Source organism: Neofelis nebulosa, chromosome 10, assembly GCF_028018385.1.
Source record: "Neofelis nebulosa isolate mNeoNeb1 chromosome 10, mNeoNeb1.pri, whole genome shotgun sequence".
Classification (NCBI taxonomy): domain Eukaryota; kingdom Metazoa; phylum Chordata; class Mammalia; order Carnivora; family Felidae; genus Neofelis; species Neofelis nebulosa.
The window spans coordinates 45,875,949-45,885,285 of NC_080791.1; the positions used below are offsets into that span (position 1 = coordinate 45,875,949).

Consider the following 9,337-nt stretch of genomic DNA (forward strand, 5'->3'; position numbering starts at 1 on the left):
ATATATATATAGTCCTGGTCACACAATGGTTTTTGTGTAATAGATATGGGAGTATGTCATATCAGTCAATCACGAGAATGACTCCTTTCAGCTAACTTTATAAATTGTGTGGTCTGTGTCTCCAGATCCAGAAAAGTCATCAGACAAAGCAAATTCAAAGCCATTATCAAGATATTGTCATGGAAGCAAATAATAAGGACCACACAGACACAGAGGGAAGGGGAACCACGGCCATTGGAGATGTCTGCTGATGTCCCAGAGGAGAACATAGGCCCCCTTGGTTTGCCTTTAAATTACGTCCCACACCCTAATTTCACCTGAGTACCACCCGGTTTTGGTGTAAGTAAAAAGCCCAGGGAAGAAGGATCTGTAATACAGTTCTCCTTCACTGCAGATTGCTATTATACTTTTATCTCAAACCATAAATGAAGGGAGGTATATAATTTAAATTCTCTTCCCTGTAAGATAGGCTGTGTTTCTCATTTCATTACCTACTCATTAAGTAGTTATGAAGTTAAGGAAAAAACACAATCTGGAATGAATTCATAATTGCACTTGTAGAAACACTGTCCATATAGAAAATACTTTTATTTACATGATTTCATCTTATTCTCATGGCATCTCTAGAGTAAGCAGGGCAGGCATTGTCTTGCTGAAGGGAGAACGGAAACTTAGGGCAAGAGACTTGCCCAGGGAAACCCAACAGAGAGATAACAGGTTGGACAGCCTGGTCTCACACCCAGCCTGTGGGTTTTAGTTGTTTTTACACAAAGTGGTGGGTTGAGTTGTGTTCGCCCAAAAGACATGCTGAAGTCCTACCTCCCTGTACCTGTGAATATGAACTTACATGGAAATAGGGTCTTAGCAGATATAATCAACTTAAAATGAGCTCATAGGGTGGCCCTAATTCAATGACTGGTGTCCTAATTATAAGGGGAAATTTGGACACAGACACCGAGAGGAGAGAACACCTTACTAACACAGAGGCAGAGATTAGGGTGGTGCAGCTTCGGTCCAGGCTAGAAACACCAAAGATTTTCAGCTGCCACCCAGAGTGAGGAGAGAAGCGAGAAAGATTCTTCCTCAGAGCCTCCAATAGGAGCCAACCCTGGCAACACCTTGATTTTGGACTTCTAGTCTCCAGAACTGTGTGAGAATACATTTCTGGGTCTTAAACCACCCAGTTTGTGATTATTTGTTACGGCAGCCCTAGGAAACTAAAACATACTTCGTTCCTCTGATATCTTCAACTACTGCAAATAGTTTGTTGGGAATGGATAAATGCTTTGGCAGGCAACTCAATAATGAGATCTGGCCATGAGCTTCTGTTGTTTAAGGATTATGTAGCATAATCACTCTGCTAAATTTCTTTATCTATAAACTAGACACCTCTAGATTAAACCCCATGATTCCTGACACTCAACTGACTTGAACTGGTCTTGGCTGGTCTCCCACCCACCCACCCCCAATGGGAGCTCTGTGTGCAGGGCCAGGACCTTGACTGGAATGTGGCCCAAGGGTTTTTAGCATTTCTGTCCTGAGAACTGATTTTTTTCTTTCCCATTTTAGCTTTCACATGCAATCATAATTTTAAAGTTGAGCTCTCTCTTGACTAAAGAGGTCAGCCTTGGCTTCCTGTCTTCAGAGGTTCTATGAACAGAAACAAACCACACTTGGAGAAGAGCATAAACCTCTCCTCAATTTTCCTTCACAGTGCAGCAGGCTTGGAGGAATGAGAGCATCTCGCTAAATGTTGTGAAAATGTGGGACATGCAAAGGTATATTCCAAAAGGCTTTCAAAATGGTCCTTGGCCCCACCTGAAATTCCCAAAGTCACCCTGTCCTCTTTCTCAGCTCATTCTCAGGCTAAGAGAAGCCACACATTCACCTGCCCTCACGCAAACAGTTCCGACATCTCACTCCGGGAAGAGAATAAAAATGAAAATTTATTGTCTTTCACATCAGTCACCTGATTTTTATTAGCCTCCCACGTAGTTTCCTACAAGCACCCAATCCTGTTTTCACCCAAAGACGTGCTTAATCTCCCTGTGAGCCCACGTTATCAGTCCCTTTTTCTTTAAGAGATGAAACGATTGGCTACCAAAGTTTTCTAAAATGCCTGAGGGTTCCATCAGTATAAAGCCAGGAGATGGACTTGATAAATCACATAGAACAATTTGTCCTCATCCACCCTTTGCCTCTAACTCCTTTGCCTTTTCATAGGTGTTTCCCTTTGTCTACAATGCCACTCAGTCTTTCTTCAATGAGGTTGTGTCTGTTCTTCATTCAAGACTCAAGTCTTAGGTCATTTCTTCTGGGAAGACTTCCTTGACTCTTCTCCTTATACATGGGTGAGTTTAAGCCTCTGAGCTTCCAACTCTGGGAGCCTTGACGGCACTGTTTATAATGGTCTATCCTTGTGTCCATCTCCCCACTGGACTGATATCCCTGAGGATGACTCTGGGTGCCCAAAGGCTCCTGCCTGTCTGCTCTCGGGGCCTGGCACTGTGCCTGACAGAGGGCACAAGTTTCAGGAATGTCTATGGAAAGAAGAAGGGAGGGAGGCAGGGCTTTACATTGCTAGGTTGGGGAACTGAGGGGGATTTGGTGACAAATGTAACCAGCATAGAAAAGAAACCAAAGGTAACAACAAGAACCATCACATAGGTAGGACTTTCTGGATAGATGCTCAGGCAGTAGCCTCAAAGAAAATTCTCTAGTCTCAAAGATGGGTTTGAGAATGATCTACCCACTGTGTTGCTTATTGTTAAGTTGTCTTTCTTCCCTTCCTTTTTCCTCCTCCTCCTCCCCAACAACATTTGCTGAGAGCCTACGGTTTATAGAATATCAGGCCAGGCTGGGGAAGGGAGAGAGGGAGTGGTTGTAAAAAGCCATGAAAGACAAGGTCCAACTCAGAGTCCAAAAGTGCAGATGACAAAACAGAGAAAGAATCCAGCTGTTATTAACAAGCTTAAAACTCCAAACCTGGAAAAACAAATCTTCTACTGCTTAGTAAATATTTGTTGAATAGCTGAATGAGGGTCCACCATGCCCCAGCCACTGTCTTGGGAGGGCACTGTAGGGGACACTGAGATAAATAAGATCCGGAGTCTCCCTCCAGAAGTTCATGGTAGCACCCCATTCCTGCTCTAACCCGAGCCCCTAAAGGATCAGTGCTACCATTCCTCTCACATTTACTATGTAATTTCTTCCTAACAGAAGTCCCTCAAGTGGGAAGAACAGCTTCTGAGTCCCAAGAACAATGGGAAAATGTTTTTCAGACTGTTGTCATCTCATCATTGGATCTGGAAAATGACACTTGTGTCTCAATAGGTAAATGTGTAGGGGAGGCAGGGGGAAGAGGAAGAAGAAAGGGGCAGATCCCAGAGACCAGCACTCTTTTAAGATTTGGTCTGCTCATCAAAACCACACACTGATCAGTATACAAAAAGTAAAACTAAAACTTACCCATGTTGTGCCGCTGAAGGCACTGAGTCATCAGAATGGCTAACCACTGCCACCTGAACATCTTTTCTAGCAGCCATGTGGATTTGTAATATTCACTCTGAATCCATGGTTGTACAGGTGGATCTGCCTTGTGTCCTCTGAGCCCCGTTCTCTTCCTTCTCTCATGTCATAATTCTATAAATCCAAAGAGACTATTCTAGAGAAGTTTTTTTTTTTTAAGTTTACTTATTTTTGAGACAGAGAGCAAGCATGAGCGAGAGGGGGAGGGGCAGAGAGAGAGGAGGACAGAGGATCTGAAGAGCTCTGTGTTGACAGTATTGTCAGTGATCCCCAAGTGGGGCTCAAACTCACAAACCAAGAGATCATGACTTGCGCCAAAGTCGGACACTCAACTGAGAGCCATCCAGGCACCCCTACTCTATAGGAGTTATATATATATATATATATATATATATATATATATATATATATATGACATATATATATATTTTTTTAATGTTTATTTATTTTTGAGAGAGACAGAGTGCAAGTGGGGGAGAGTAGAGAGAGAGGGAAACACAGAATTTGAAACAGGCTCCAGGCTCTGAGCTGTCAGCACAGAGCCCCACATGGGGCTCGAACTCACGAGCTGTGAGATCATGACCTGAGCCGAAGTTGGACACTTAACTGACTGAGCCACCCAGGAGCCCCACTACAGAAGTTTAAAAAAGTGTAAGGTCCATCCCCATTTCTTCCTTTACACAGAGTGAAAGGAGTAAGTGTGTTGATTAACCTTGCTGAGATTTGCCCATTGGGGATGCAGGCAGTCAGTCAATTGGAGGGAGATTCTTGCAGCAGGAGAGAAAGTGGCCTGAGGCCAAGTTATCAAGGGCCTGAGAGCTTGTGCCTTCTCCCGCCACCCGGGCCCAGATGCAGGGCAAGGAGGACTCACATCGAGTTGGTGTTTCACAAAGCTCTCAGCTGCAGGGACTGTGGGCTGGAGAGCAGGCAGGCCGGAGGCAGCAGGCCAGGTCGGATGAGAAACCATGGAGGCCTGAATGAAGGTGGTAGCAGAGAGATGGAAAGGAAAGGGCGATTTTCAGAGAAACCACCACAAGTTTCGTCCTCCATGGCCCTGTTCAATGAGCCGAATCTTTGCTTTCTGTGCTGCGGGTGCTTCAAGGCCAGAAGCTTTCTGTTTGCTCTGCGCACCTGATAACAGCACACTCCCTGCATTGCACGCTATGGAGAAATAACGACCGCGAAGGCACCAAAGGGCCTCAGCAATTTGCAACGCTGACTGACGGAGCAGCCCTGGACAGCTGGGCTTCCTTGAATGAGACTCCCTCCCTGGAAGTACACAGGTCTTCGTGACACCACTTGCTGGCTGCAAGTTACGGGGAACTTGTGAGGACAGGGTAGCCTTTAGTTGTTCATGTAGTGCCAAAAGGGGTCCCACCACCTCTTTTGGACTCAGAGTTTCCTATCAAAACACACTCCCTAGAATAGCTGATGCAAATTCCATAGTAAGGGCTTAATTTAGTACAAACTTCATTATAGTCACATCTTCCATCTAGATTTTATTTCTTGACACCGTTTTCTTTGTGGGCAACTGTTATCGGCAAAAGTCTTCACGGCCTGACCAGATCCACGGGAAAAGATATCACGGGCACACACATTTTTCCTAGTCCTCTTCCTTTTAAATGAGAAATTCTGTATAACATTTTCCATAAGTGAAAGAGAGGACTACTTCCTAGCTTTTTTTGGTTCTTTTTTTTTTTTTGAACAGCAGACCTTCCTTTTGGATTTACATCAGCATTTAGCTAACTTCCTGAACACTTCACCCATTTCCTGAACTTATTCTGAGGAAGGAAAAACATCCTCCTTCAGAAATAAATGCAAATAATCGCAGAGATTATTTTTTATTAAATAAATCGTGTAAATGCAATGGAATTTCCTGCACGATGTGCATTTACCATTGGATATTTCTACAAAACTGTTGTGATCCTGTAGGAACCATCTCACTGACAGGTACTCTGAGGAATTATAACCATTGTGTAGCTATTCAAGAGATAAGTTCTGAACAGTTGGCAGTCTGTATTCTTGTTAAAAATATTTTTTACTGAAAAATCTGAACGCTAGGGGGAATTGTTTGCTTTAGGTCCCCAATTTGGAGGCTTTGTTTCTTTTAAAACAGGGTTCTCGTGACACCTCGTGGTGAAGAGGGGAAGAACATCTTCAGGGCAGAATATCGACTGCATAGAGTGGCCCAGAAGTTAGGATTTTCTTGTTTCTGCATTTCCTTGGGAGAAAACACACTCCTTCTCAGCCTGTGCTGCCCGGGAATCCTGAGAAGTAGTGACATGGAAACAGCAACAGTTATGCATTTCTGGAGATGTTCTCTTCTCTTGATTAGTAATTCTTCAGAGGCAGCCCACTGCCTACGGCTAAACTGGTTCAGTTGGAAGAATGAATAAAAAAATGTGAGACTTTGCAGAGGAAACACATCAATATGTCAAGCTGGGGTCAGGCTTTTAAGTTTTTAAATTTTTTAAATGAAAATATTTTCTCTATTTGTGAGCAGGCCTCCTCCCATTTAGCCTTCTTTTAGTGGAGAAGAATGGTACTTGTCTGGTGAATAAATCTCAGGGGCATCTTAGAGATGTATTTTAGGCTGGCTTCTCATCATTCATGAATGCTTTACAGGGCCCTTCTTATGTTCTCTAGTGTTTGGCAGCAGTCGATTTTTTTTTTTAACGTTTATTTATTTTTGAGACAGAGAGAGACAGAGCATGAATGGGGGAGAGTCAGAGAGAGGGAGACACAGAATCGAAACAGGCTCCGGGCTCTGAGCTGTCAGCACAGGGGCCCAATGCGGGGCTCGAACTCACGGACCGCGAGATCGTGACCTGAGCCGAAGTCGGCGCTCAACCGACTGAGCCACCCAGGCGCCCCATCAGTCGATTTTTAAAGAGAGAGGTGATAGGGATCTGAGAGAGGCCGCTTGTCTGCCATCTCTACCCCACCCCCGCCCAGCAGAAGTCCATGTGGAACAGATGGATATCTGCCCTCCTTGCAGCATCCCCAAGAAGAGACCCCTTCATCCATCACTCAGACTGATATTCCTCTGTAGGTCCAAGGCCCCCAGAATCCGGCCCCTTCCAGCATCACCTCCCACCTCTTCCTCAATAATAGCCTACATTCTAGTCAATCCCACCCACCCACGCCCAGCTTCCTATATACCCCAAGCTGCCTGCCTCATCCTTCTTGCTTTGTACATGCCGGTTCCCTCGGCCAGAAGGCTCTTTCCCTGCACGACCCTGGGCCCATTCTTCAAGATCCTGTTGCGGGAGTCTTCTTTCCCAGGAGGCTTTTGTGATCCAACCAAACAGAGCTGATAATGCCCTTCTGTCTGTCGTCTCTCAACCTAGCTCAAATATCTGTAACTGCACATGTTCTAGTACATTCTGTTGTTTATATGTGTCTCTCCCCCAGATGTCTACAAGCTTCTCAAGGACACGGACTGTTCTTATACCTAACGTCCTTTACATCAGCCATTTGTGGTGTTAGCTTGTCCCACTTGGCTACATTGTTTTGAAAGGAGCACATTAGGTGTGGGGCAACAAATTCAAGGAAGAGTTGACAATCAGGGAAGCGAGTCTTTGAACATGTACGGAACCTTTTATTATCCCAAATGACCTCAACCTTCACCCCCTCTGAGCAGTAAGATGGCTTCACAAAAATAATCTCTAAATTCCTGCCTGGGCCCAATACTGTAGGTTCTATAACTGGGGAAGCTATGATCTAAAAATTTGGGGTCTGTGCAGGGAGTCTATAACTGTATACAAAATACTTATGTACACGTGTCCTTTTTCTGGGGAGATGTTCCATATCTTCATAGATGGGCCTATGATTTCAAAAGTTTAAATACCACTGATTAAGAATTGCTAACCAAAAGGGCAATCATGATGTCTACAGGGTCAATGGGAGCTGACACCTTGAGTGCTTCAGGAGAGAGGCTTATAAGCCAGCATATGCCAAGCCCTGTTGTTTTTTACCCACTGCTCTTCACTAGAGTACACCTGCAGGTCTGATCCACAGTTTAAAAAGAGAGGCTAAGAGGCTTGGCTGTGTTCCATTTGTGCTACATTAATGTCCCCCTAGTCAGGTTCTAAATGTAAGGCAAGGGTGTGGCCAGAACCCTTGCCAGCCCAAGATTATCTGTATTTCCCCACATATAATATTTTCCTTCTCTGTGAAAGCAACTGCCCAGAGCCCCAAGTTCTGCCCAAGTGATCCAGGCTGATCCCTCTGGGTAACATCAGGAAACATGCACAAGAAGCCTGACCACTAAAAAATTCTGTCACTGTGGTCTGGGCCTGCCAATTCCTATGATACTTTGGCTCCTTGATAGGAGATTCCATCTGCAAAGTAAATTGTGGCTGGCAGGGCAGACCTCATGGGTATGTGACCTGAACAGGTGTTCAGGGCCCCGTGCTTTATTTAATGCTCTACTGTTACTGTCTTGGAATTCTTAATAATTTCTGAACAAAAGACCCCATATTTTTACTTCACACTTGTTTTCACAAAATATGCTGAGTTGCTGCATATACCTGAAACAGTACCACATAGTGGAAAAAACATAAGCCTTGAATTTGACAGTTGGGGGTTCATATCCCCGTTCTGTAACTTCCTAGCTGTGTGAGCTTGAGTAGGTTACTTAACCTTTCTGAGCTTCACTATTCTTATATATAAAATATCCAAAATGGTGGGGCACCTGGGTGTCTCAGTTGAGCATCCAACTTCCCACTCAAGTCACGCTCTCTCAGTTCATGAGTTCAAGCACCACATCGAGCTCGCTGCTGTCATTGCAGACAGAGCCCACTTCAGCACCTCTGTCTCCTTCTCTCTTTGCCTCTACCTTGCTTGCGTTCTCTCAAAAATAAATAAAACATTTTTAAAAAATAAAATACCCCAAATGGTGATCATAATATCTAACTTGTACAATTGTTGAGGCAATTAAACAGTATGTAATGCAGTAATTGGTAATGGTTTATAATAACAAAAATTATTTGAAAGTAACTAAGTCAAGAAAGAATAAAATGCATTAGTGTGAAAGGCAGATCAAAATGAAACAAATAAGAAAGACATACACACAGACTTTTAGAGCTGGGTCAAGTTGCTTCCACCTTTGCCCTTCCATTGCATTAGCACATAGTACCTGTAGAACACTTAAAAATACTGTATTATTATTATTAATCTTCCTTTATTAGTATAGTTTCCCCCTTTAAACTTAGAGGCCACTTGAGACCAGGGGTCCATCTATCTTTTAACAAGTATTTTCAATTCCTAGCACAAGGCCTGTCACGAAGTAGATGTTTAATAAGTATTTGTTGAGAGAATAAACTAGTTCATTACATCATTTTATAATTGAGGAAGTGAGGCCCAGAGAAGTGAAGTGAGTTGCCAAAGCTCCCAGAGACTGTCCATGGCAAAGCTAACACTGAAGCCCCCTCTGTTTGTTTTGAAGGGATTGCCTAGGGGCCCCATGTGGCCCCAGTCCTTGGAGCTATTAGACACAGTCTTTACTGCTTGCCAAGTTGCAATTATCAGATTACCTGGCAAATGCTTGAGCCTTTTATACAAGTACATATTTATTTATTTATTTGGAGTAAAAAATCAGAGGGGAAGAATAGCCACTGGAACTAGAATATGCTTGAGACTCTCCCAGGAAACTTCTGGAGAAAGCAATCCATCAGATCACCTTCACTGAGCTCACTATTCTGGGGCAGCTCACTATTCTGGGACTTTGCTTTCTCCTTCCCCAAGTGCTCCCATTCATGAGATTCTCTTCTGTGATGCTGATGTCCTGGATGTGATTGATTACCTG

At 43.9% G+C, this 9,337-nt stretch overlaps 1 long non-coding RNA gene across 1 annotated transcript; it reads left to right on the forward strand.

The window, feature by feature from the left end:
* Positions 1-1,641: 1,641 nt before the first annotated feature.
* On the forward strand, positions 1,642-6,179 carry LOC131487176 (uncharacterized). Its single transcript, XR_009249649.1, has 3 exons — positions 1,642-2,351; positions 3,220-3,333; positions 4,631-6,179. It is a non-coding gene; the product is annotated as an uncharacterized LOC131487176 (long non-coding RNA).
* The last annotated feature ends 3,158 nt before the right edge of the window (positions 6,180-9,337 follow it).